This window comes from Acanthochromis polyacanthus, chromosome 22, assembly GCF_021347895.1.
Source record: "Acanthochromis polyacanthus isolate Apoly-LR-REF ecotype Palm Island chromosome 22, KAUST_Apoly_ChrSc, whole genome shotgun sequence".
NCBI classification, from domain to species: Eukaryota; Metazoa; Chordata; class Actinopteri; family Pomacentridae; genus Acanthochromis; species Acanthochromis polyacanthus.
Genome location: NC_067134.1, coordinates 28502578 through 28526122, shown reverse-complemented (window position 1 = coordinate 28526122; position 23545 = coordinate 28502578). Strand labels below are relative to the sequence as shown.

The 23545-nt window shown below is 43.4% G+C and overlaps 1 protein-coding gene and 1 long non-coding RNA gene across 4 annotated transcripts in view; one reads left to right on the top strand and one right to left on the bottom strand.

Annotated features, from left to right (window-relative positions):
- The window catches only part of LOC110957775 (diacylglycerol kinase zeta-like), a 107460-nt gene extending 96088 nt beyond the window's left edge, over positions 1 to 11372 (top strand). The window contains 4 exon segments of the mRNA XM_051943298.1: positions 2333 to 2382; positions 7856 to 9383; positions 9418 to 9553; positions 10115 to 11372. The gene's annotated coding sequence lies outside the window, so the exon portion shown is untranslated.
- The window catches only part of LOC127532177 (uncharacterized), a 30308-nt gene extending 13398 nt beyond the window's left edge, over positions 1 to 16910 (bottom strand). For 2 of the 3 annotated variants that reach the window (XR_007939542.1, XR_007939543.1), the window contains exons 1-3: positions 16776 to 16910; positions 16572 to 16707; positions 16266 to 16469 (exon numbers count right to left, since the gene is read on the bottom strand). This is a non-coding gene — a long non-coding RNA (uncharacterized LOC127532177). Of the gene's footprint in view, positions 1 to 16141; positions 16198 to 16231; positions 16470 to 16571; positions 16708 to 16775 lie in introns of those variants that run through there. The other variant, XR_007939545.1, reaches the window with a different exon arrangement.
- Positions 16911 to 23545: the final 6635 nt, after the last annotated feature.

The following is a 23545-nucleotide window of genomic DNA, read 5'->3' as shown; positions in this document are numbered from 1 at the left end:
ACTTTTGACCCATGTTGTGCATTAAATGGTTAAAATGATAGAGCAGGAAACTAGTAAAATGATCCAAGATTAGCACAGTAGCATCAGCAAACACTTTTTTATTTGTTTTTTTATTCTCTACATAAATCGTATTCATTTAGCTGAGCCATATTTCTGGGTCATCTACAACCCTACGTAGTGACTCTTAACCCTCTATGCAATAGAATAGAATCACTTTATTCGTCCCTGAAGGGAAACAAGAGGCAGTCTCCCAGTTTGAGAACCAGTTTGTTAGGGTTAGCTAAAGTTTATGTTACGTTTAGTTTGGTTACCTCCGCCAGGAGGTTATGTGACACCCGGCGTTTGTCCGTCTGTCTGTTAGCAAGATAACTCAAAAACCGCCTGGGCAGATTCACATGAAATTCTGAGGGGATGTAGACTATGGTAAGAGGAAGAGCTGATTTAATTTTGGTGGCAATCCGGAAAGGATCCTGGATTCTGGATCACTTTGAATTTTTTAGTATGTGGTCCAAAATAGGACAAAAACATCATAGGTAAGTATGTCATCCAACAAATTGGAGCAAGGTGTCCAGATAGCTCAACTGATTAAGAAGGTGCTTCATAAACAGAACAGTGTCAGAGACGCAGGTTTGATTCCAGCTCCTGATCCTTTACTGCATGGGTTTCCTGTTTTCCTCTCTATGCTTGGCGGAGGTCTGCACTCTCTGAGTGCTTTTCTAGTTTTACGTTTAGGTTCACCTTAAAGCCCTGCAGACGTCACTGGACTGGTTCAGACACCTTATTTCTGCTGTATTCCACACATTTACACTGCAGTCACCACATGGACAGGATTAATGGGCTGGATGAAAACATGTTTAAAGGGATCTGCTAGACTTAATGAGAGGATTTGTCCCACCCTAACACCAGCCTGAGGCAGCATGGACCGTCCCACTAACCGCCTCTTTTACATGTTTCTGCATCCAGGTTTCAGTTTTGTCGGCATGAGAGGAATAAGTTTCTTGTTGTGTGGGAGTGATGTCCTCGACAGCTGAGTTACAGCATCTCCAGGAGCTTCCCGTCACTAGCAGTGACATTGTCAAGTAGCAGCAGGCAGTTATGGGATGTGAAACTCTGATCCAAAGCTTCCAGGACTTAAAGGATCTGCTGATAACGTCTCACTGCCAGATACCACAGGGCAACTCCAGAGGTCTGGAGGAGTTCATGTATCTGTGGATCAGATGTTCTGGCAGCTTGGAAAGCACCGCTGGCATACTGGGCAGGAGTGGTCATCATTATGAGGCTTATCAGGCTAATTTTAAGAAAATATGGCTCAAACAGAAAAAGTACAGATGAGGTTTGGAGCTTACTGCTGAAGTCTTTTGACTGTGATGAAGATAAAGAAGTGCTGAAACACAATGAAAAGCTGACTTTAACTGTGCTCCAGCTCTCTTTTGTATTCTGGAAATGTGCTGCCCTTGAGCTGAGGAGTTTTTTTTTAGCCGTGCAGAATCTTATTTTCTACTGAAGTACTGAAACACACTGTGTTGGGGACTATTTCAGCGGTGGAGGGATACACTTTAGTGACAGCCGGAAGCACAGAACATATCAGTCAGAGCAACAGTGTGGCTCTGAGGTGTGTTTTTAAGAGATAAACTGATGGTTTTTGAACAACAACAAAGCCAAATGACACAGAGGAAGATCTATTATCTCCTTAAATCTGCATCGACCCCCTTTGGTTGTCTGAGGTTCCAGTAGCACGACAGTACATGCTCAGAAACAGTGTGTGTTCACAAGATATGTAGATAGAAAATACTGTGCAAGGATGGAACAAACTCCTCCTAGCCCTGGTGGACTACAAAGGTAGTAGAAGAGCAACTACTGCACATCTGTGGTGTTGGAAAGGAGAATATACCAGAGTTTATACCACTTTCCTGGACTTTCTGTGGACTTACAGGACACTGACTCCTTTGGAGGTTTTCCAGGCATGTCCAACTCTGAGAAGACAACAAGGTAGATTCAGAACTCACTGGAGGAATTATATATCTCATCTGGCCTGGGAACACCTTAGGATCCCCGAGGAGGACCTGGAGAACATTGCTCCAGAGAGGGACTTCTGTAAAGACCTGTTAGCCTGCTGCCACCATGACCCAACGCTGAAGAAGTGGAGAAAAGTCAACGGATGAATGGACGCGCACGCAGTAGTTCTCCCTCACTTACTGGAAAACCAACACCATAAAGTATCCAGAACAGAAGATGAGGAGTGTGCACGTGAATGTTTGTGTGTCTGATGGAGAGTTGAGGCTCAACACAAACTATAAACGTTCAAACAGCTTTTCTGTGGTTCTGTCTCCAGACAGGAAAAGAACCAGAAGTCGAGTGAAGCAGACAAAGACAAAGAAAAAGGTAACACACACACACACACACACACACACACACACACACACACACACACACACACACACACACACACACACACACACACACACACACTCCTTCCTGTCCGTCGCCTTCAGCTGCTCGTTCAGTTTGACGGACTCGTGTAGATTTCTCCTCCTTAACTTTTAACCTGACGTCTACATGTGTGAGTCTGAGCTTCAGAAACAGAAGTGAAGCATCTTCTGTGTCTCCAGACGGCTTCTTTTCTTCTCTGACACATATTTTCTCAACCTCTGTCACTCTGCATGCTGGGAGTTGAGTGTCGGAGCCTCAGCTTTCTGTTCTGTCAGCTTCTCTGTGGTTTCATCCTCTGTGGGAGCGAGCCTGTTTTCACTTCGTCTTGCTTTCTGTTGTGTTTCTGTTGTGTTTCTGTCATTGTGGTGAGTTTGCCAGCGGGTTTGTGTTTGATTGGGGTTTTGGTGTTTTGTATTTTGAGCTCAGTTCAACCCAGTTCTGCTGTCAGTGATTAAAGTCGTGATGGAAATGAGTCCGTTCTGCTGCTGCAGCAGCTCGTACAGTCATGCTGTTATTTCTGAAAGAGAAGTTTGAGTCAGCTGCCTCGGAGGAAAACCTTCTGACATTCTGGGTTCTGTTTGTGTAGTTTCATCCATCGTACTCATCACATTAGTAGCTGAAAGGTAGAAATGCTAAAAACAGTCCTGACGAGGCGACAAACACAAGAAATCAGACAGGTTTATTAGGACGGAACACCGCTAGCAGCTCCTGCAGATCTTTCCCTGACATCAGCTCTGTCCGACTGTGGGCTCATTTGGTTGCCGGCACAGACTGGAAGGAAGAGGAGGAAAGTTTATTCAGATGAGCCAGTTGTTGGTTTTAGTGGAAATCTGTCATAGAAGTTGCATTAAAAGTCAGTGAAGCAGCAGAAGCACAAAACTCTGCTGCTGTACACACAATAACGCTTAAAAGGAATAAACAGATTTAATTAAAACTTCCTCTGCTGCAAGAAAATGAACTTTTAATGTGGTTAGAATTCAGTAAATGAGCCTGCTCTGACCATTAATAAATATGACGGATTCTCCACAGCTGCTTTTCCTGAGCAGAGCTTTAGCTTCACTTCATTAAATCCCTGCAGCGTCTGAAGGCAGCAGAATGCAGATGTTCATAAATCTGCAGCTCCAGTAGAGAAGTACATTCAGCTGTCCACTGGACTTATTAAGAACAGCCCATAATAACCAGACCTCTGCTCACACTGGTGGGTATTAACTGGTTCTCCTCTCATGCGTCGCAGCCTTATTTAAAAAAATCTGGAAAAGGATCAGAGTTTCATGTTTTATTCTTAAAATGCATCACAAAGCAAACGCTGTTTTCAGGACTGATGTAACCGTTTGCAACCAGAAGTCTGCTGGAAATGTGACTGAAATAGCTTCAGATTGATACGATCACGTTAACGGCCTCACAGATGAGAAGATGGTTTCACAAAGAGGCTTCATTAGTGGAGCTGAGTCCAGGACAGAGTGGATTTATTAACCCTCCTGTTGTCCTCATTTACAGGCACCAAAAATGTTGTTTTCTTGTCTGAAAAAAATCCAAAAATTCAGCAAAAAATCCACAAATTTATGAAAATTTGCAAAATCTTCAGGAAGAAAATTCAAATAATTCCTTAAAAAAATTCCCTTAGAAGTTTTATTTTAAAAAAATCCCCCGAATTTGGCAAGAAAATTCTTGTAAATATTTTCAAAAAATGAGTAAAAATCTTCCAAAAATCCTAAAAGTATCTAAAGTGATTCCATATATATCAGCAAAACTTTTAATATTTTCTTGAAGAACATTCACAAAAAAATCAACCAAAAACCAGCAAATTTTGCTGGATTTTGGTTGATTTTTTTCTGAATGTTCTTAAGAAACATTTTTAACATTTCTTTTTTCCAATAAAAATGTTCAAAGATGTCCCAAAAATGCTGAAAATGTGGACATCAGAAGTTTGACTGTGAAAATATATTTTTTTCCACATTTTCAAACTTTAAAACGGGTCAGTTTGAACCACAGGACGACACGAGGGTTAATCTCTTCACTTTGTGCTGCTGGAGACGTCCACACCGTCTGGAACTTTGTTTGTCAGGTTGCGTGATTAAAACAGTGTCCAGTGTTAGAAGTCTGGTCTGGTTGGATCCTCTGCAGGGCGTTTAGGGCTGCAGGCCACTATCGACATCCACAAACCCCAAACCTGAGCATCATGGCTGCTGTTGTTCGTCTGGAATCGGGGCTCTCTCTGTTCGGAGTCGAAGCACAAAATGAACCTTCAGGCTGGATTCTAGCTCTGGGATGCCTTAGACTGCAATATTACTGAATCTGGAGGGGATTTAATATTAGGAAATGATTAAAGCGTCCCCTTAGGTCTCTTTTCTTTCAGGTTCTATGGTCCTTTAGTGGAGCGTCCAGCATCATCAGGTGAATTATGAATGGAAGTAGTGCAAACTAATTGCAGCTCTGTGAACGTGGAACCTGGAGGGTGATCGCTGCTCGTTTGAATTCAGCCTCAGATGGAATTCAGTTCATCTTCTGGAACAGAAGAGTTGAAATGGATGTGAACCTCCGTACCGCTGCATCACATAAACATTTCATTCTGCATTCAGGATACAATAGAAGACTCAACATGTTGATCCAGTTAGTCTTTCAGAGCGGTTTACTGAGTGTTTCTGTCAACACACAGCACGCTGAAGCATCGCTACACCAGGAATAAAGGACAGGAGCAGGTTTAAAGTCTATCCTTCTACAGTATTCAAACACCAGAGGTTTATAGAAAAAGATCTGCTTGTTGTGATCCTTTCTCTGCTCTGGTGGTGAAAGCTGCGCTGCTTAGGGCAATTATACTGGAAGACATGGAGGAAAACAACGTGCACAGCCTTTGTTTTAAGTAAAAATGTCTTCGAAAGTTCAGGTGAAGTTATCATGAAACTGAAGCAGATGGTGTTTGCTGCTGGAGTGGAGGTAGACTTACTGAGAGGTGTTTACAGTGTTCAACCGTCTGGTTTCACTGAGAAATGTCCTTATTTATGAGAGAAAAGCAGTTTTTTATCAGTGAAGACAACATGAAATGAATGATCAATCCAGTGTAGACAGTGTTAATGTGGTAAATGACTATCTTTAATGGAATACCTGACATATCTTCTATAAAGATGCTGACCAGCTACTTGATGAAGATGTGAAGAGGAAAAATATCTTTTAAAGAGGATTCATTGTTGGGGCACAGATGGCAGGAGCCTCTGTCATAAAGAACACTCAACAGCAGCATCTGCATTTAGACTTATGGCAAAGACAGTAGAAACTAGGCTCAGAGGTTTGGCATCTGATGAGACTGTCAGCATCCACAGCTACATCCAGAGGGAAATTTAGTGAGTTTACAGCAATATAAACCTAAAAATATGAAGATAATTGAGAGTTCAGTGATGCAGAAACCATCCTTCAACATATCCTTAGTACTTGTGTCTTTAGTGGTTCTGTGTGGTGGAAGGCAGTTTGCTGCCATGGTTTGGACCCACTGGTCCCTTTACAGGAGAAGTTCACTCCATATCAATACATAGTAATGAGGAATCACCTTTATCCTGTGATGAAACATGTATATTGGCTCTTCCATCCACAGGGCACATGGGGTCAGTGAAGGCTTTCTCAGTCTGAAAATAATGTGATGTGACCTTGGACAACATCTTCTAAACACCCAGCAGAGATCTAGAGACTTGGAGAATCAATAGAACAGCATGTTATGGAGCTTTAAACTGCAGGACCGTTCGCTTTCAGCCTCTCTGTTTCCATTGCATTGTTGGATCATACAACTTTAACGTTAACTTTGAGTCCAGTAAGCCAACAGCTAGTAGCAGCTAGCGGACGTAACTCCAGTTCTATGAGCAAACAGAAGGATAGAAGTCTGTGAGGGTAGCTTAGATGGAGAAGTTTAGACCTGATCAGGACACTGAGAGAGCAGCAAGAGTTGATTATTTTTAATCTGATAGCATTTGTCTTGTCCATGTTTAGCCAATCAGTATAAAGATTTTCCACAGGATCAGGAACAGAGCTGGTCCTGGATGAGGTTCTAAACATCCAAACATTCAGTCAGACCTCAGATAACCTGCAGGTTCCTGGAAGTAGGAACCACCTGGATACACTTTATTCTGGTTGGACCTCTAATTAGTCACCTGTCTGTTTAATTCCTGCCAGTGATTGGTGGTTTCTTTGAGGACAGTCAGACTTAGTTTCTTCCTAACATGCAGCTCATATTTCCGTCCAGAGACAGATATCTCCCACAGGGTCAGACAGGTTGAAGGCTTCAAACTGAAGAGTTCAATGGAGCAAGTGACGTTTGTGTTCGTCTTCCTCTCATGTCCTGAGACGGCGTTGGTTTCTCTGCTTTACTTAATTCCCTCCCAGGGCTAAATTCATTTAATTCCAGTGTGTGTTGGCTTTCTGTGCTGTGTGTTGTTTCTGATTTGTCTTACAGCCACAAAAGCTCTTACAGGGTTTTGAAGTCTGCTCTCTCTCTCGCCCCTCCCTCTCTCTCTCTCTCTCTCTCTCTCTCTCTCTCCCTCACACACACACACACACACTAAGCCAAACATAACTGGATTAGGACTGGGCTGTGTGGAGAGGAGTGAGAGCGAGTATTGAGGTCAACCTAATAAACATTCATCTCATATCTCAGCCTCAGCCGTGCACTCGCCATGTGTTTCACCCATAACACACCACAGGAACAGTGTGTGTGTGTGTGTGTGTGTGTGTGTGTGTGTGTGTGTGTGTGTGTGTGTGTGTGTGTGTGTGTGTGTGTGTGTGTGTGTGTGTGTGTGTGTGTGTGTGTGTGTGTGTGTGTGTGTGTGTGTGTGTGTGTGTTGGGGATTTACATGGGAATGATGATGCTTTTTGCTTTTCTCGACTTGACGTTCTAACTAACTGCTCTTAGTGGTTGAAATCCAAAAATGTCTGTTTCAGTTCCATGTTTTCCATTTGAAAACATGACAATACCTGAGAATGGCTGCAAATATAACTCAGCTGGTAAAATGCAGTAGATATAAAACACTTCTGTTGGTGCACTGAGGTCAGTTTACTTCAGTTTTATTCATATCGTGCCAGTTCACATCATCAATCATCTCAGGGTTCTTCTGACAATATTACAATATTTTATTGAGAAAAACCCAACATACCTCAACAGATTCCCTTTGAATGACTCTGTGGTGACAGAAGAAAAAAAACCTCCCTTTTAGCAGTTAGAAACCAGCAGCAGAACCAGGCTCAGGGAGGACGACCATCTGCCTCGCCCAGTCAGGGTGAGGACAGACAGAATCCAGCCAGTGAGGCCAGAAACCACAGATCAGACACATCTAGATCCAAAACAAACAAACTACTGTTGAATCCCTGTTTTTATTCTTCAGTTATTGGAGTTCTGAGACTGTCTGTTTTAATCTCTCCACTTCCTGTTTCTTCCTCCTGACAGAAATGTTGATCGAATGCGTGAAGAACAAGGACCTGAAGAAGGTAAGAGATGGTTTCTGAAACTAATGTGTGAATCTTCATCTACAGATGGAGTTTGGTTTCAAGGCTTGAGGCTCCATTGGACAATTTAAATCATCACCTCTGAACTCCAGCATAAAGCATGTTGACTTTTTTTTAACTAAAATTACACCATTTATCAGAGCTAGAAACCGTAAAAACAGAGAACTGATTGACTTCCAGGTCTCTGACTGTCATTTCCACTCATTTATGTGGTTCTGTCGAGAAAATTACCCAAACCTCAGCTTAAACTCATGTAGTTTCATCAAAATTACTTCATGTGTTATTCAAAAGTTTACCAAAAACAATCAACAGATTCTGTGAAAAACTAGAAATGTTGAACTCTTCGGTAGAAGCGTGAAGTTGAGATAGACTCGACTGACACAAACACTCTAGTGACAGATATACAGGAACGTTTCTGCTGCTTGGCTGGAAAATTTAGACAGAGGAGCAGGAACCTTAGATGAATCCAGGAATCCAGGTCGTTATCGAAAATGAGAACTTGTTCTCAACTAACTCACCTGGTAAAATAAAGGTTAAATAAATAAATATAAATAAATGTGTTGAAGATCCATTCAGCATGGTGAAACAGCTCTATGTGTAAAGTAGTGAAAAACCCAGCATTTATGGAGGTCATTAAAACGTTAGCAGTAAGGAGCCTTTGGTATGGAGAGATAATATTCTTTCTAGTAATGACTGAGGGCACTGGAGAAATATCTGTAAATTAAATAAGCAAGAAAATCTGAATTTAGTTTTCTGTTTAGTTTATAACTTTGTTCCACGACACCAAAGACATGTTTGAGTTGTGTAGCCGTTATTATTGTGTTTCCACAGAGGAGCAAGACTTTAGTTTCAGCTGTTTTTATATTTTATAGTTTAGAGTGTTTGGTGATTTTCAAACAAACACACAATCATGATGTTTAGAACAACAGAAGAGGATGTGAGATGTTTTTAGATTGTCTTAAACCTTAGTCTGAACCCGGCACCTGGGAAATACGACTCTATGCTAGACTGCACATTACGCCAGCGTGAACATCCCATAATACATTGTTCATTATGTGCTGCTGATAATAAACAATGGTGGACGGCGCCCAGAGCAGCTCAGCATCTGTTCCTCTTCAGTCTGAGGTTTAGAGATGGAAACGGAGTCTGATGAGCTGACGGGTCTGTCTGGTGTCAGGAAGAGGAAATGATGCTGCTGGGTTACCATGGAAACACCTCAAACTGGCAGTATAACCTTCAGGAAGTGACCCGTTATTACACTGAGTAAAGCTGCTTTAAAGATGCAGATTAAGGTTTATTCCAGTAATAGCAGAGTGGACCAAATGCTGGGGATGATCTAAAAAAGATAAAAACAACCAAACGTCCAAGTCTTCGGCTCCGTCAGGTCTTCAGCTCCGTCAGGTCTTCAGCTCCGGCATGTCTTTAGCTCTGTCAGGTCTTTAGCTCTGTCAGGTCTTCAGCTCCGTCAGGTCTTCAGCTCCGTCATGTCTTTAGCTCTGTCAGGTCTTCAGCTCCATCAGGTCTTCAGCTCCTTCAGTTCTTTAGCTTCTTCAGGTCTTCAGCTCCGTCAGGTCTTCAGCTCCGGCATGTCTTTAGCTCTGTCAGGTCTTTAGCTCTGTCAGGTCTTCAGCTCCGTCAGGTCTTCAGCTCCGGCATGTCTTTAGCTCTGTCAGGTCTTCAGCTCCGTCAGGTCTTCAGCTCCTTCAGTTCTTTAGCTTCTTCAGGTCTTCAGCTCCGTCAGGTCTTCAGCTCCGGCATGTCTTTAGCTCTGTCAGGTCTTCAGCTCCATCAGGTCTTCAGCTCCTTCAGTTCTTTAGCTTCTTCAGGTCTTCAGCTCCGTCAGGTCTTCAGCTCCGTCATGTCTTTAGCTCTGTCAGGTCTTCAGCTCCATCAGGTCTTCAGCTCCATCAGGTCTTCAGCTCCTTCAGTTCTTTAGCTTCTTCAGGTCTTCAGCTCCGTCAGGTCTTCAGCTCCGGCATGTCTTTAGCTCTGTCAGGTCTTCAGCTCCATCAGGTCTTCAGCTCCTTCAGTTCTTTAGCTTCTTCAGGTCTTCAGCTCCGTCAGGTCTTCAGCTACGGCATGTCTTTAGCTCTGTCAGGTCTTTAGCTCTGTCAGGTCTTTAGCTCTGTCAGGTCTTCAGCTCCGTCAGGTCTTCAGCTCCGTCAGGTCTTCAGCTCCGGCATGTCTTTAGCTCTGTCAGGTCTTCAGCTCCATCAGGTCTTCAGCTCCTTCAGTTCTTTAGCTTCTTCAGGTCTTCAGCTCCGTCAGGTCTTCAGCTCCGTCATGTCTTTAGCTCTGTCAGGTCTTCAGCTCCATCAGGTCTTCAGCTCCTTCAGTTCTTTAGCTTCTTCAGGTCTTCAGCTCCGTCAGGTCTTCAGCTCCGGCATGTCTTTAGCTCTGTCAGGTCTTCAGCTCCATCAGGTCTTCAGCTCCTTCAGTTCTTTAGCTTCTTCAGGTCTTCAGCTCCGTCAGGTCTTCAGCTCCGGCATGTCTTTAGCTCTGTCAGGTCTTTAGCTCTGTCAGGTCTTTAGCTCTGTCAGGTCTTCAGCTCCGTCAGGTCTTCAGCTCCGGCATGTCTTTAGCTCTGTCAGGTCTTTAGCTCTGTCAGGTCTTCAGCTCCGTCAGGTCTTCAGCTCCATCAGGTCTTCAGCTCCTTCAGTTCTTTAGCTTCTTCAGGTCTTCAGCTCCGTCAGGTCTTCAGCTCCGTCAGGTCTTCAGCTCCGGCATGTCTTCAGCTCTGTCAGGTCTTTAGCTCTGTCAGGTCTTTAGCTCTGTCAGGTCTTCAGCTCCGTCAGGTCTTCAGCTCCGGCATGTCTTTAGCTCTGTCAGGTCTTTAGCTCTGTCAGGTCTTCAGCTCCGTCAGGTCTTCAGCTCCATCAGGTCTTCAGCTCCTTCAGTTCTTTAGCTTCTTCAGGTCTTCAGCTCCGTCAGGTCTTCAGCTCCGTCAGGTCTTCAGCTCCGGCATGTCTTCAGCTCTGTCAGGTCTTTAGCTCTGTCAGGTCTTTAGCTCTGTCAGGTCTTCAGCTCCGTCAGGTCTTCAGCTCCGGCATGTCTTTAGCTGTGTCAGGTCTTTAGCTCTGTCAGGTCTTCAGCTCCATCAGGTCTTCAGCTCCTTCAGTTCTTTAGCTTCTTCAGGTCTTCAGCTCCGTCAGGTCTTCAGCTCCGGCATGTCTTCAGCTCTGTCAGGTCTTTAGCTCTGTCAGGTCTTTAGCTCTGTCAGGTCTTCAGCTCCGTCAGGTCTTCAGCTCCGGCATGTCTTTAGCTCTGTCAGGTCTTTAGCTCTGTCAGGTCTTCAGCTCCTTCAGTTCTTTAGCTTCTTCAGGTCTTCAGCTCCGTCAGGTCTTCAGCTCCGGCATGTCTTTAGCTCTGTCAGGTCTTCAGCTCCATCAGGTCTTCAGCTCCTTCAGTTCTTTAGCTTCTTCAGGTCTTCAGCTCCGTCAGGTCTTCAGCTCCGGCATGTCTTTAGCTCTGTCAGGCCTTTAGCTCTGTCAGGTCTTTAGCTCTGTCAGGTCTTCAGCTCCGTCAGGTCTTCAGCTCCGGCATGTCTTTAGCTCTGTCAGGTCTTTAGCTCTGTCAGGTCTTCAGCTCCGTCAGGTCTTCAGCTCCATCAGGTCTTCAGCTCCTTCAGTTCTTTAGCTTCTTCAGGTCTTCAGCTCCGTCAGGTCTTCAGCTCCGGCATGTCTTTAGCTGTGTCAGGTCTTTAGCTCTGTCAGGTCTTCAGCTCCATCAGGTCTTCAGCTCCTTCAGTTCTTTAGCTTCTTCAGGTCTTCAGCTCCGTCAGGTCTTCAGCTCCGGCATGTCTTCAGCTCTGTCAGGTCTTTAGCTCTGTCAGGTCTTTAGCTCTGTCAGGTCTTCAGCTCCGTCAGGTCTTCAGCTCCGGCATGTCTTTAGCTCTGTCAGGTCTTTAGCTCTGTCAGGTCTTCAGCTCCTTCAGTTCTTTAGCTTCTTCAGGTCTTCAGCTCCGTCAGGTCTTCAGCTCCGGCATGTCTTTAGCTCTGTCAGGTCTTCAGCTCCATCAGGTCTTCAGCTCCTTCAGTTCTTTAGCTTCTTCAGGTCTTCAGCTCCGTCAGGTCTTCAGCTCCGGCATGTCTTTAGCTCTGTCAGGCCTTTAGCTCTGTCAGGTCTTTAGCTCTGTCAGGTCTTCAGCTCCGTCAGGTCTTCAGCTCCGGCATGTCTTTAGCTCTGTCAGGTCTTTAGCTCTGTCAGGTCTTCAGCTCCGTCAGGTCTTCAGCTCCATCAGGTCTTCAGCTCCTTCAGTTCTTTAGCTTCTTCAGGTCTTCAGCTCCGTCAGGTCTTCAGCTCCGTCAGGTCTTCAGCTCCGGCATGTCTTCAGCTCTGTCAGGTCTTTAGCTCTGTCAGGTCTTTAGCTCTGTCAGGTCTTCAGCTCCGTCAGGTCTTCAGCTCCGGCATGTCTTTAGCTGTGTCAGGTCTTTAGCTCTGTCAGGTCTTCAGCTCCGTCAGGTCTTCAGCTCCATCAGGTCTTCAGCTCCTTCAGTTCTTTAGCTTCTTCAGGTCTTCAGCTCCGTCATGTCTTCAGCTCCATCAGGTCTTCAGCTCCATCAGGTCTTCAGCTCCATCAGGTCTTCTGTCAGGAGGAAGAACTTTTATGATGATATTTGTGAAATTCGATGGAAACTTTGCCACAAGTTGTGTCTTGTTGTCGTTTAAAGTTGACTGAAACCCTGTTTTTACTGACAGCTGCAGGAGCTGCACCAGAAGGGGGCGGATCTCGCAGTGCTGGACCAATCAGGGTGCAGCTTGCTACACCATGCGGTCACTACAGGAAGCAAAGAGACGGTTCGCTACATCCTGGACAACGGTAACGACAGCAGGCTAGCATCGACTGAGAATTATAGCATTCATACCAGTATCAGAGGATTTTATTCTGAAACAATCTGTTGTTATAAACCACCTGGTAGCATCTAAAAACACAACAGGAAGTTGTTTAAGATGAAGAATTCTTGATTAGACTTTGGTCAGGAAGTGTTTCAGTAAAAGGAAACTGAGCCTCTTCTTTTGTTTAAACATGTTTCACCACTCATCCAAGAGGTTTCTCTGGTTCTAACTGGTCAGGAGTCCCAGTTACTTCATCTCACCGTCCAGGACTCCCATGACTCCAGGTAGTAAAGGATAAACTTACTGGGGAGGGATCTGAGGACTGATTAGAAGTGACTGATGGCTGTTAGACCATGAATGTTCCATTTCAACCTCCCCCACTTATCAGGTACCTATAATGCAGTCCTGAGATCCCTCCCCAAGCAGTTTATCCACCATTCACATCATGCTCATTAGTCTGCCAAAGAACGGTGGAGTTATGTGACGATCGGTGTCCGTCCGTCCGTCCGTCAGCAACATTACTCAAAAACAGGCCAGTGGATTTGGATGAAATCTTCAGGGAAGATAAGAAATGACACAAGGACCAAGTGATTAGATTCTGGCAGTGATCATTTGACACGTGATTGTGATCCCACTTTTGTCACTTTGTGTCTCGTTTTTGTCATTTTGTGTCTTTTTTTGTCATTTTGTGTCTCGTTTTTGTCATTATAGTCTGGATCCACGGATTGGTTACAGATTTCTGTATCATTGTCAGATAGCAGCACGGTGTCACTGTAACCATGGCAACCAGTGAACACTACATCAGCTGATTGTGATCCTACTACAAATCCCCCTCTGAGGACTTATCAGGACTTATCCATCAGAAATGATCCAAGGAACAACTGATTGAACTGTGGGGGTGTTTCTGAGCCGCCCGCCGCATATTTATGTCATGTGATCTGGTATCCGTTCATAACGTACACACACAGAACACACATCTGTACTGTTTGTGGGTACATCTATATTAAATGGAGACATTCTGTAGTGATTTCTGCCACAAAGTTTTTGAATATTTCATCTGTCGGAACCGACTGAACGTCCTTGGAGGACTGCTCTCTGAGTGCTTTTCTTGTTTAATATCTAATTGCCTCCCCAGGTAGTTTCTCAGACCTTCACTCATGTTAGTCTTGTGTTGTTAGTGGGTTGCGATTCGTGTGATCAGGAGGTGAGAATAAACCCACAGAACTCTTGGATAAGAGGTGAAACATCTTCAAAACCAAAAAAGTAAAAGTTTATAGTGACCTGGATGACTGAGACTCGACACAGACACAGGGATAAGGAGAATTAATGATGTAGTTCACAGCTAAAACAGACCCGGCTCCATCTGAGTCCTCAGAAAAGCAGCAAACATGGCTGGTAGGGTGAATATCTGATACTGGACGGTCCTCTCTAACCTCCTTTCATCTTTTTTCAGCTCCCAGTGACCTGCTGGACGCCACAGAGAAGCAGCAGTAAGTCAGCAAATCACACGTTAAAGCAGAAATACAGGAACTAGGAGGCATTTAAATATCTAATCTTTGTGTTTCAGCATTATTCTGATGATCACATTTTTTGATGAGCATTCTGTAGAATACAGCTGATAACCCTCTAATGTTAGTTCTGTGACTGTAGGCGGCTTTGATGATGTTCTGTATGTTCTGCCAGAGTTTAAAGAGAATAAACATAAGAAACCAGCTCGAGCAGCGGGGTGCTGATCCTAAATGATGCTGGACTCCCAGAAGACATGAAATAAATCTGCAGCTCAATCACTCTGTCTGTCCTTCTGTCTCTCCACCAGCGGGGAGACGGTTCTTCATCGAGCTGCGTCTCTGTGTCTCAGAACCATCTGTCATTACCTGGTGGAAGCTGGAGCATCGCTCATGAAGACAGACCTACAGGTAGGTTCTGGAAACACAGAAGAACATTTACCTGAGTAGACGACCAGAAACCAGCTGGACCAGTTCAGAATATGAATGGACTCGCTCTTATATAGCGCTTTACTACTCATCAGAGTACTCAAAGCGCTTATACAACAATTGCTTCCATTCAACCATACGCTCACACATTCTCACTCTGGGGCGGACGGAAGCGTGGCTGCCAATCCGCGCCTACGGCCCCTCCGACCACCACCAACATTCACACGCATTCATACACCAGTGAAGAGCACTGGAGGCAAGTTGGGTTAAGTGTCTTGCCCAAGGACACAACAGCACATGACTAGGCGAGAGCGGGAATCGAACCGCCGACCCTTCGATCATTGGATGACCCACTCTACCACCTGATCCACAGCCACCCATAATACAAACCAACATCAGATACTCAACACACAGTTACAGTTTTTGTTTCCTGGCATGATTTGTGTGTAAAAGTCCCATTTTCTAGCTGCTATTTATATGTTTTCCAACTGAAAAGAAAGTTTAAAAATAAACATTATGTTCCTGTTTTCCCGGATCAGACCCCAGAGAGTCCAGACTTTGTTCTGCAACGCTGACTCTTTTCAAATCAAATGCAATATTAGAATAATTAGGCAACCTTGGTTTGTTCCAGATCTCATGTTCCCAGAATATTTAATTTATGGGACACTAACTCTCTGTATGAGTCAGGTTTTCAGATAAAGGATCAGGACATAGAGATCATTTCCATCCTCACAGACCATATTTTCCGTTATCCGTAGCTCACTCTGGTGTTCATCCCGTTTAAATAATCTGTTGGCTCGTCTAGTTTTGTCCTTGGGGGATCCTTAAGGTTCCTTCTTGGGTTTCCTCCACCGACAGTCCAAACATGCATCCTAGTCTCTGAAGGATAAGCAGGTTTAGCTAATGGTATATTAGTATTATCCTTATAATGTGCAAATCAACAATTCTCTACACTCTGGCATCTTAATGACATTTCTGTCTGCAAGGTTTCATTCTGGTGTAGCTCCTCACGTCCTCCACTGAGGTTATGAACACTTTAATTCTTCATGTAGAGTCTAGAAGAAATACTCACAGACTGTGGAAGTTTTCCACTTTTATTCTTTTTCAACATTCAAATTTAATTTGGCTTTTTTTGGCAAGAATTTACAAAAAAGATTCCTCTTTGTCAAAGTAAAAACTAATTTCTGCCAGGTAATGTCAATTAAATAACACAGGAAATATAAAGGTAATGATTGCATTATTATTTACACAATATAAGGTCAGCCAGTGGGTGCTGGAAGTCACTAAGCTACTAAGACTCCTTCTGGACCTCCTGATTAGTGGAACTATGACTCCTTCTGGACCTCCTGATTAGTGGAACTATGACTCCTTCTGGACCTCCTGATTAGTGGAACTATGACTCCTTCTGGACCTCCTGATTAGTGGAACTATGACTCCTTCTGGACCTCCTGATTAGTGGTTCTATGACTCCTTCTGGACCTCCTGATTAGTGGAACTATGACTCCTTCTGGACCTCCTGATTAGTGGTTCTATGACTCCTTCTGGACCTCCTGATTAGTGGAACTATGACTCCTTCTGGACCTCCTGATTAGTGGAACTATGACTCCTTCTAGACCTCCTGATTAGTGGAACTATGACTCCTTCTGGACCTCCTGATTAGTGGTACTATGACTCCTTCTAGACCTCCTGATTAGTGGAACTATGACTCCTTCTGGACCTCCTGATTAGTGGAACTATGACTCCTTCTGGACCTCCTGATTAGTGGAACTATGACTCCTTCTAGACCTCCTAATTAGTGGTACTATGACTCCTTCTAGACCTCCTGATTAGTGGAACTATGACTCCTTCTGGACCTCCTGATTAGTGGTACTATGACTCCTTCTGGACCTCCTGATTAGTGGAACTATGACTCCTTCTGGACCTCCTGATTAGTGGAACTATGACTCCTTCTGGACCTCCTGATTAGTGGAACTATGACTCCTTCTGGACCTCCTGATTAGTGGTACTATGACTCCTTCTAGACCTCCTAATTAGTGGTACTATGACTCCTTCTAGACCTCCTAATTAGTGGAACTATGACTCCTTCTAGACCTCCTGATTAGTGGAACTATGACTCCTTCTGGACCTCCTGATTAGTGGTACTATGACTCCTTCTAGACCTCCTGATTAGTGGAACTATGACTCCTTCTGGACCTCCTGATTAGTGGTACTATGACTCCTTCTAGACCTCCTGATTAGTGGAACTATGACTCCTTCTGTACATCATAATGACTGCTAGAACTGTTTCTACTGATTCCTCCTGTATTTCTTTCCATCTTGGTTCAGTCTCAGATCTATCAGTTTGTCCGTGATGCAAACATGCAGATCTACAGATATCTTCAGAACAAGGCAGGTTGTGGTGATCACAGCTCAGTTTATAATCTATTTCTGCTGTTAGGCTGGTTGGAAATCACAGATGTACTCAGTTTTGTTTCAGTGATGGCAGCTTTTCTACCTCCAGCGTCCGTGGCTACAGGTGTAGTCATGTTTGTTGCCCCGATGCCGTTAGCTTAAATAGGTAGTTCTACGTTCTTTTTTCAGTGCCGGTCAGAGAAAAGCTTTTGGAATCACGTTAAAATGAGTTCACTTGTAAAGCTGTGGAGAGCTAACCTTGATGGACGCTGTTCTGTGTGAGTTTTAATTTCCTTGAATCTCTCCAGCAGCCCATAGAGGCTCAGTCGCCTCATTAATGAGAAACATGTTGAAATAAACTGGAATTATCCTTGAAAATACATTTCAATGAGAAACCTCTTGTTGAAGGGTTGAAAGATCAGGCACCATGTGGGTGTGGAACCATCAGACCCTACATGTAGGAGTGGTCTGGAGATAAACGTGAGATGTTTAGCTCTGTGAATAGACCTCAGCCTGGCGTTTGTCTTCCAACTACAACCATTTTCCTCTGAAGCTGCTTTTGGCTTCACAATGACGGCTGCTCGACACAATCACAGCTCAGAATATAACAAAATAACACCACCATTGTTACCGTCTCCTGGTGCATTTATATAAATATATAAACTCTGTGTGTGTATGTGTGTGTCAAATATGCATCTTGTTTAGTTTTCCACGGAGGTTTGAACTGTGTAGAAAAGCTCTTAACTGGCTGGACTCAGCAGTGACCCAGATTCAGAGGAAGGAGGATGCAGACAGAAAACAGAGCGCAGCGAGTGGAAAGATGACTGGAGAAGCAAAGACTGATTCTGACATTCAGCGTAAACGGCTTTGTTTGGTCTCTGAATCTCTGCTCTCAGCTCTCAGACTCTCCTCCTGATGGTTCATAGAAACCTTCACATAGAGCTGTGGTGACTCTCTGCGATTCAAATGAAGCTCGTCTCCTTTTTTTCTCTTTTTCCCCAAATCTGGTCGAGCCCGAAAGACAAATGCACTGCAGATAATAACCACAACAAGCTTAAACAGATTTATGTTTAACACGAGGAAACTGTCACAGTCAGAAGATGGATCCAGTAATCAGCGTTTGGGTGTGAATCCCCTCCATAAACAACCATTCAGGATGTTTCTGTTTCTGTGTTCGTCCTCTCAAGGACACGTGTTGTTTATTTCATTTCAAATTCAGCTTTTTCTCATTATCTCATTTTTATCAGTCGGAAACAATGCAAGCACTTTTCAATTACAGGGAAATGGAAAAATGGAGGAAGTCATCAACAGAAGCATCATCTGTCCTGTAAACTCTCCATCACACACATTTAGACACACCAGCCGGAGCCTAATGAGAAAAAAAACACAGCGTCCAGCACCAAGAGGGGGAGGGAAGTGGGAGTAAGAGTGGAATAAAAGCCTGTTAGACGTGGTTCTTTTAGACGATCAGGACGCTGGACTGAATGAACAACATGCTGCTGATTGGCTGTTTACCAAACCAGAGGAACATTAGTGGCTAATTCATGAGGTCCATATCACCAATGAGAACTTGGAAATCAGACTGCATCAGCCCACATGGAGCTGCTGTGAAGGTTTCCAGGATCCAGCACCATGTCAGTGATTAAACTGTGGACAAACAGCTCAGGATTCTGGAGAAAGTAGCACTTCCTGCTGTGTCTGGAGACCGTTGAAGGAAGACCCAAAGTCTGGCAGTGACTATTTTAGTTCAAACTCTGTTATTAATCAATTCTAAAGGTGTAGATGAGTCTCATGCAGTCCAGATATTCTGGGGTTCACGCTGACAGAGAGCTTCATTCAGACCACTGATGGATGGCAATGTGTTTGAACCTTACCTTGTAGGTGTGCCAACAGGGAAGGTATGGATAGATAGTGGACGTACACTCAGACAGTTACAGACACTAAAGACCTGAAGATGTTTGGTTTATTCCAACTGATCTGTGGATTTCATTCCATATATGCAGTGTTTATTAGTAATTTACCATTTAAGGTTGTTGTAATGCAGTTGCAGTGGATCAGTGGTTAGTTCTGTCACCTCACAGCTAGAAGATCCCTGGTTTGTGTCCCGGCCTTCCTGGGATCTTTCTGCATGGATTCTCCATGTTCTCCTGTACATGTGTGGCTTTTCTCCAGGTTCTCCAGCTTCCTCCCACAGTCCACAAACATGCTGAGGTTAACTGGTGATTCTAAACTGTCTGTAGGTGTGAATGTTTGTCTCTATGTGCAGCCTCCCCATCCCTCATGACTCTAATGAGGATTAGCATGGATGGATAGATAAATAAATGGACGGATGGATGGATAAATGGATGGATAAATGGATGGATGGATAAATGGATGGATGGATAAATGGATGGATGGATGGATAAATGGATGGATGGATAAATGGATGGATAAATGGATGGATGGATAAATGGATGGATGGATAAATGGATGAATGGATAAATGGATGAATGGATGGATGGATGGATAAATGGACGGATGGATAAATGGATAGATAGAGGGATGGATGGATGGATAAATGGATGGATGGATGGATAAATGGACGGATGGATAAATGGATAGATAGAGGGATGGATGGATGGATAAATGGATGGATGGATGGATAAATGGATAGATAGAGGGATAGATGGATGGATGGATAAATGGATGGACGGTGCAGTTGCCACATCCATGGAGGGGTCACCATGGACTTTTGCTGAGCCAATCTCAATCCAAATGACATATTTTAAGGACCAAAAAGTTCTCAGTTTGATGTGAAATGACCTTTTAGATGATGAGATCCAGATTTGGATCAACTGGATCGTAGAGTATTTGGTAAAACGGTTGAAGAGTTTCGCACAATGGGTCTTCAGTTGGTGGCTTCTTTTACCGTTCTACAGTTTGGGGTTCATCCAGACAATTCCATGTTTTCCAGTAAAACTCCCACTTTTATCCATGTGCTAACATAACTGAACAAGGGTTTTCTAACCATCAGTGAGCCTTTCAGCACCATTAGCTAACACAATGTAGCATTAGAACACAGGAGTGATGGTTGCTGGAAATGGGTGATAGTTAACACTTGTTGTACCTGTTCACCACTTCAGACTGGTTTAGATCTACAGCAGAGATAGCTGATCCCGTCTTCTAGAACTTCTCCCATCACATCCAAGCTCTTTCATGTAAATGTTTGTGTTTTCATGCCTGAACCTAAAAGTTTGATTCTGCCTGTTAGTGCTGTGAGCTAAATGTGGGTGGCAGTGGAAGAGAAGAAAGACCAGACCCCAAGGAGTTGAAATAATCTCTGTCTGTGTGTTGCTGTGTTTCTTTAACAGGGTGATACTCCTAAGAACAGAGCTGAGAAGGCTCAGGACGCTGAACTGGCCGCCTATCTGGAGAACAGGCAGCATTACCAGATGATCCAGAGAGAGGATCAGGAGACGGCAGTCTGAAGAAGCTCCGTGTTCTTCCTCATCTGGACCCAGCAGAGTGACGTCAGGACTGGACTCACATTCCAGATTTCTGCTGACATTCCTCTACAGCAGACTGAAGCTGTGCCAAATCTCATCCAACAAGCATTAATGATGAGGCTTCATTAGATCACTGCTTGGTAATAAAACTCTTGTTTGTGACTCAGAAGATCAACCAGAGGAGAACTTCCATATCAGCAAACAGAGGTCCACTCACAAACTGCCGTCATCTGCTGATGTTCACTGGAGCTGAACTTCAGTGTGTTTTTCTGCAGATTTCAATTTTAATGTGGCTGAAAAAACTTTAATTTGGTTTTAATTGTGACCGTGAACGAGGTTACAGCTGTTAGAGCCGTTTTCCATCTGAATGAGCTTCACTCACCGTTCCAAAGGGTTTCTTCTGGGTGACATTATAGATAAATGTGTTTTGTGCAGGTTGGAAATGGCTCCAGATGAAAGCTTATCAAACGTCCGACGAGGAAAATCTTGACTGTGGTGAGAGAAGACTGGATGGTGAAAGCAGCAGGTTCATCCTCTGACGACCACAAACAGCCACAGCTGACTGTATGGAAATCAGACCATAATAATCAGACCATTACTCTCATGAATCAAAGCATCCTGAAATCCCCAGGATTCATCAGTTTGTGGTTTGGTGTTTCTTTCGATTGTTTTTTGACCAAACTGTTGTACAGATCAGCAGCTAAAGACGTTTCTAGGAGCTGTTAATTAATGATTAATTGGCTGAACGCCATCGTTGGTTCTGAACATTAGTACTGATGCTGTATTTACTGGTTGGTCTTTATCATTCATGCTGTAATTTAACGTGTTCTTCTGCAGATAATTCGTGTTCCTATGTGAAAACAATCGGAGGACTGAAGGTCTGAGCTGAACTTTTGGGCTCAGAGGACTTGATTTAACCGACATGTGATCATGATACAAACAGTTGAATCGACACATTGAACAGTCGATTACCGCTTCTTTTTTCTTTTTATTTGCTTTTTTTAAAAAACGACCATGAACTGAGAAATCAACGTGATTCTTCTTTCAGTGACTGTGTGGATTACAGTCCAGAAGCGTCAGATTAGATCAGATGATCGTGTGTGTTTTAGATCAATAAGAGACAAAAAATGGTTCATATTTTATTAAACGTGTTGTTAAAGTCAGTCATCCAGTTCATGGATGATTGGGATGTTTTGTTATAAGATTTATTCACAAATCAGCCTCAAAGCAACAAAAGCCCAGTTTCTTTCTAAACTCAGTGAAGCTGTAAAACAATGAGTTCAGTAAAAACCATGAGGCTCATGTAGATTTTCAGGCAAGGCAAGGCAAATTTATTTATATAGCACATTTCAACAACCAGGCGATTCAAAGTGCTTTACAAGGACATTAAGAACAGAGGATGATGATTATTAAAAGAAAAACAAAAGAAAACATTTATGAAATCATTAAAAAAAAAAGTCAGAACAGTAAAAAGATCAAAAACAGAAGTCAGGGACATTTTTGAACGTTCTGTTAAAATCAGAGATGAAACTGCGCTTCAGTTAATCGTGTAAATCTGTAAAAACTCCAGATTAGTTCCAGATAAATGAGTGAAGGCCCTCCTAAAGATGAAACTGCTTTCTTTGGTACTCAGACTAACAAACTGAGCAGGACAGACGCTTCTGAAGATGTTTGTGTTCACGTTAGCTCCTGGATCAGTCTGATGTGACACCAGGACCATGAGGAGGAACTTTACTGTCAAATCAAAGCCGCCGTCTTCACCTGCTCAGAGAGGAAGAGCTGCAGGCCACTCTGAGGCCAAATCAACAAATTCCTGCTTTCAAACGGAGAGAAAATCAAAGCTGCATCTCCAGAATAATGCAGCATCTGATCAGAGCTCTGTTCCATCACGTCTGCAGGGAGGGGGTGAATCAGGTTTATTCTGCCAACTAATGGATCAGAATCAGACTCTGGGACGCTAACGTGCACGAAAACATCATCTCAGCAGGAACATGTCAGCTCTCATCACATGGTAGTGGGCTTTAATGATAGAAAACACAAAGATCTGGAGTAGAACTGGACCTCTGGGCTGCAGATCAAACGATCTCCGTCTGAATCACGGTAGAGGTTTCTGGGAGTTTCATGATGTCAGTCTAGACTCTGTACAGTAAATTATTAGAACATTAGATGACTTTAAGAGGACAAATCAGCTGTTTAACGCTGAGCAACTCAAAGTGTGGAGCTGATTGCACTCCTGTAGTTTTTGTGGTTTTGAGCTTCTTCTTCGGGTTGGCTTTGCTTTGGTTCTGCATGTTCTGCATCACAGTGATGTACCACAGTTACAGCTTCTCTTTTTTATTACTTCTGTTGCCAATACGGTTTTTATTCTCTCATGTTTAACACTGTTTTTGTTGGAACGTTGGTGTGAAATAGTAAAAACAGTTTTAAGTTTTCTATTTTTGTCCATCTTTCTATCTGCGTTTGTTAAGCTGTTTTCAGTTCTTTGTACGATTTGTTTTTGAGACGGATATGAAGATAATAAAAGAAGGCCGTTTGTTTGATGAGGGCTCATGTTTTCTCTTGTTGCTTTCCTGTTTTTAGAGACGTTTTATTCCTCACCAGATCAGTCTAGGTTTGTTAAACTTCTACAGTTTTCTGTACTTCTGCATAAATATGACGTGAAACATCATCCCAAAACTAGATGAAGAAACCCAGTTAACAAAATGAGAGGAAAATGTTAGATTTGGTCATTTATTTATTGAGGAATAATGATGTATTTATAGGCAAAGAGATGAGTCTGTAGAATTAGGAGTTGATTTAAGGTGAGAGTTTTCAGTGGATGGGACGATGACGAGGCTTTAGTGGTTTGTGTGTCATTTTGTTGGAACGACGTTTGACAGATGAGAAGAAAACAGAGCTTTTCAGTTTAAATATGAAGTGTTTGCTCTCCCATCCTAAGCACGGTGGTGGCGGCATCATGGTCGGAGCCTGTTTTGCTCCATCTGT